The sequence below is a fragment of the Alexandromys fortis genome, unplaced genomic scaffold (assembly GCF_014885135.2).
Source record: "Alexandromys fortis isolate MF-2015 unplaced genomic scaffold, M_Fortis_MF-2015_v1.1 scaffold_25, whole genome shotgun sequence".
NCBI lineage: Eukaryota > Metazoa > Chordata > Mammalia > Rodentia > Cricetidae > Alexandromys > Alexandromys fortis.
This window is the reverse complement of record NW_026067904.1, coordinates 10,918,372-10,923,295: the sequence shown is the minus strand read 5'-3', so window position 1 is coordinate 10,923,295 and position 4,924 is coordinate 10,918,372.

Below are 4,924 nucleotides of genomic sequence, written 5' to 3'. Positions count from 1 at the left end.
CATGACATTTTGACATATAAATATAACATAATTTGATCATATCACCGGAGTTACTGAGTGTTTTTTCTTTCTGTACATATGTATGGGTATATTTATGTGAACGTGTGCATGTGTACACATATGTGTATACATAGGTGCATATGTATACATGCACACATGTAAAAGTCAGAGGTCAGCTTTGGGTGTCTTCCTTCACGATGCTCTACCTTATTATTTTGTGAGATGGGGTCTCCAAGCCTGGAGCTGACAGGTTTGTCTAGGCTGGCCAGCCTATGGGCTCTGGGGGACTGCCTTTCACCACCACCCCATTGCTGAGGTTCAAGATGAGCACCATCGTGCCTGGCTTTTATGTGGGGTTTCTTAATCACTGCTCTATGTCTGTGAAGACACCATGACCAAGGCGACGCCTAGTAACAAAAGCATTTCATTGGGGCTTGCTTACAGTCATGCCAATGCTAGCTGTATATGGACGTTTCTGCTCTTTGGGAGCTCTACAGTATGATCACACACTGCTTTGTTTCATCTCTGTGGCTGAAACAACTATCCAAGATAACTAGTTTACAGAGAGAAGACGTGGAGATTCCACTTCACAGCGCTGAAGGATGGCTCACGCATGCTCTGCTGGCCCTCTGTTCTTGGTTCTGTGGTAAGGCGATGCACATGGCAAGAGATACAGGATGGAGCAAGCTGCTCACCCCAGGACAGGAGGGAAAAAAAAGTAGGAGAGACTGGAACTGGGGTTCTATCATCCCTGCAAGAACACATGCTCCATGCTCCCATAGGTTTGAAATCTTCCATAAACCTCTTGTCCTAACAAACCCATCCCCAGTCAGCAACGCCAAGCCAGGACCAAGGCTTTAATACGCGGTCCTTTGGGGGAACATTTCAGTCCAAACTAGAGCACGCATGGAACAGATCCTGAAATCTCAAGCCACCCTGCTTGCTTGGGCCCGTGACTCCATCTATGTGGGTGAACTGTGCTAGGTGGCTCTGCTCATCCACGGACACAGCCTCCTCTGAATCAGTCTGGTGTTGCTTTGAGTTTTCTGTGCGTTCTTGGGACCTTGAAATGCTTTCTTAATCCCGGGCATGGGCTCCAGGAGCACACTTGGTCCTCTGTGGCTGAAAGACCCTGCACCTCAGACTCAGAGGCTGTGTGGACGGCCCACTCAGTCAGGTCAGGGAACCTGAGTCTCCGGCTGGTGCGAGTACCTGAGTAAATTTGTGGTCAGGCAAGTAATGTGGGGGCAGAGAAGCCTCTGAGAGTTCCCAGCACAGCCTGGTGGGTGCTAATTGCAAGCACAGGACCCTCTGCCCTACAGGAGCCTGAAACCTCCCTCTGAACTGCTCCTACCCCAGGTAAATCACACCAGCTGCACTCCAGTAACACAGGGCTTTTCAGAGATTGAAAAAATAACAACACCCATTATGAGCAGAGGCTGCTGGGAGGCGGGCTGGGAGCATTTTGGAGGTGCGTCACTTTCAGTAGGTTCTATGACACATTTGCATTTAAATAGCCTCTTGATCTCTTTTTCGAGCCTCACAATAGCACTGCCTTCAAAGTGTGGACTAACTGGGTGGCGCTGCTCCGTTCTCGCTTTGGCTCCTGGCTCTGCACCGCTGGCACCGCTACGCTCTGCCTCAGTCTGGCCATCCTAGTGCAGGTGACATTTGCAAATGCAAGGCTTAAATTAGCTCTTTTTGTTCTTTCTGGTTAAAACTTAATGCAGCTCTGGGCCTGCTGTCCTTCCTACCCTACCTCTGAGCATCTCTCCGCGGGAACAGGCCTCTGTCTCCTGGGATGGTTCTGTGGGTCAGGCTGCCAGCAGGCCAGAGTCTGTACTGGACCCAGCCAGTGGCCACTGGGATTGGTTCATGCCTCTCCTCAAGGGCTTTTCCAGTTGCTTCCTAAAGAGTGAATGCTGTGAGCCTGTGAGTAAGCCAGTTTCCTTCGAATGAGTGCTCAGAGCTCATTATTGTCATTATCTTACCTATACACCCGTGAGGTCATTCACACTAGTGTGTCTCTGATCTGAGGACCATAGAATGCTGTGGATGGTATTCAGTGAGCTCAAGTTGCGGTGTCCAGCAAGTTACAGAATTTACAAGATAGTAGCCTCCATTTCTAATTCCTAAGGCTGATTATTCACTGTTTACCACCAAACACACACCTTTAATAACAAGGAAAACAGAGAAACTGCGGGTCCTTCTCCACAAAGAAGCTGGTGCATTTCCACTTGTCCTACAGCTTTGTGAGCCCCGTTTCTCTGCTCCCCACAGTCCTACGTACAGAATATCTGTCAGCTCCAGATGGGCTACCACAAGGCACAAAAGACTGTTTCATCTCCCTCTCTATGTTCGTTGGCTGGTTCATTTTCTGTTGCCACAACAAAATACCTGAGTCTGGGTGCTTTATAGAGAAATGAGGTTTCCTTAGCTCCCAGTTCTGTGGGTCCAAGATCACAGGGCCAGTATCTCTATATGATGAGATTTCACGTGATGGCTTATGTGTGTACACACAATCACTTCACATTGATAGATAAATGTAGTCTCTCTCTCTCTCTCTCTCTCTCTCTCTCTCTCTCTCTCTCTCTCTCTCCTGTGTATACAACTCAGAAAAGGGCTGGTGAGCAAGGCTTATAAACCATCCTCTGCTGTAGAGAAGAACCAGGCTTGTGGGCGTCTAGAAGGCAATGAAGAGAAATTATGGAAATGTCCATATCACCAATATTGTCTTACTATGCAAATAATAATCTCTCAGGTCGTAAAAATTGTCCTCTAGTAGCATTCTAATTTTTGTTTTTCCTCTAATGGAAATTTTTTTTACCAAGAGGGATTTTCATATTTCACTATAGAATGTTGAGGAGAATAAGAAGCCTTTCCTGCTCTAAATAGTTTTAAATTTATTTCACCTCAAAATAATCAGTATGCTGAAGTGACATATTTGGAGATGACATATTCAAGCCCTACTGATAAGCTCCTCCTCCAAGGAGACTGTTCCACCCTCAAGGTAGGCTATTAATTCCAAAGGACTTCACAATGTTTATATCAACGCCATCAAATGGGTCACAGGCTGCGTGTAGCAAGCCAGTTTGGGCTACCTGTCCTCACTAAGTCCACTAAAACAACCAAAATATAGTGAAAGGGAGCAGGAAAAGAGATTATTCAATGTGGCTTCACTGAGAGAGAGACAAAGAGATCCTTGACACTCTGTCCTAGTTAGAGTTGCTGCTTCCATGATGAGACACCATGACCAAAGCAAGCCAGGGAGGAAAGGGCTCATTCAACCGACACTTCCACATCACAGTGAATCATCAACGGAAGTCAGGGCAGGAATCCAAGCAGAGCAGGTGTCGATTGCGTTGGGTGGGTTACTCAGTCTAGGGGTCTCAGAGGGGTGCTACCTGGAAGGGAATGAGCTAAGACAGAAGAAGGAGGCCAAGCAGATTTGTCAAAGCCTCCGTTTATTAGGGTCATGGTTGCTGCTTATATAGGCCCTGCATGAGGACCTGGTGGGCAGGGCACGGGATGCGCGTGGTCCCGGTCACGTAGCTCGGTCAGGTAAGCCAAGAGTCACAAGTTGCCACACCTAGTTCCCTGGATAGCTGGAATGTGAGGCGGGTTCCGCTAACAGATTAACAGTTAATTGGGTGAGGGGCAGGTTTTCTCAATAGAACATAATTATGGGTGTGGGGTTCTCTGCAGACTCCCTAGGGTGATGGTTTCTGTAATGATTTTTAGAGGGGAAATGGCTCCTGACAAGCAGGAACCTCGAGGCACGAATTTAATGCAGAGGCCATGAAGGAATGCTACTTACTGGCTTGCTCCTCAGGGTTTGCTCAGCCTGATTTCTTATAGAACCCAAGACCACCAGTCCAGGGCTAAAGCCACCCACAATGGGCTGAGCCCCTGCCATCAAGCATTGATTAAGAAAATGCCCTATAAAAAAAAAAAAAAAAAAAAAAAAAAAAAGAAAGAAAATGCCCTATAGACTTGCTTACAGCCCAGTGTTTGGAGGCATTTTCTCAATTGAGGTTTTCTCCTCTTGGGTGACTTCAACTTGTGTCAAGTTGACTAAAACTATCCAGCACAGCCCTGTATGTTCATCTACAGGGTCCAGACATGAGGTCAAGATCTAGTAGAGGGCCAGAATCAAGCATAGCTAAGCAGTCTAGGACAAGGTGTGGTACCCACCACTGACCCATCATTGTCTCCCCATAAGGTGGGCTAACCAGCCAATCTCTTCCCAGGAGAGAAACCTCCCTCTGGCTAGTGCAGGCTCCAAGCTTTCTCTCTGGCATGAAATTTCTGGGGAGATCCCACTTTCTTGGGGTCCTTTGTTTCAGTAGACTGAGAGCCAGAGCAATGGGTACCAGTGTTTCTAGAACATCTGCATCCCTGCTGGGTGGTGACACTCTGACCTTCACCTTTCGCCAAGCCTGCTTTTGTTAGGACTCCCACGAAGGCCATCGTTTCTTCCAGTTTCTTGTCTGTTTAAAAATTAAATGTCATTCATACATACGTGGTACGCACATACACACACACACACACACATGGGTGCATGCAGCACTCACAAACATTCATAAATAAAAATAAATCTACTTTATAAAAACCCAGTGGGGGAAGAGTGGGATTGTTCAGTGGGTAAAGGCACATGCTGCCACTTCCGAGGACATGGTTTGGATCCCTGCCCCCCACACACATGCAAACACATGCTCACATACAGGCAAGCATACATACAAAGTAGTGTTTAAGAAAAGAGTCTAATGGATTATATGAGTGCTTTAAACAGTCCCGAAAAATCTATTTACACACATTTTGTACAGACAGACTTTGAGAGAGCTGTGAACTCAAGAACAGCAAGCAGGCAAAGGGACAGATCATTTCCATTACAAAAGGACTCTGCTCTAAGTAGGATTGCTGT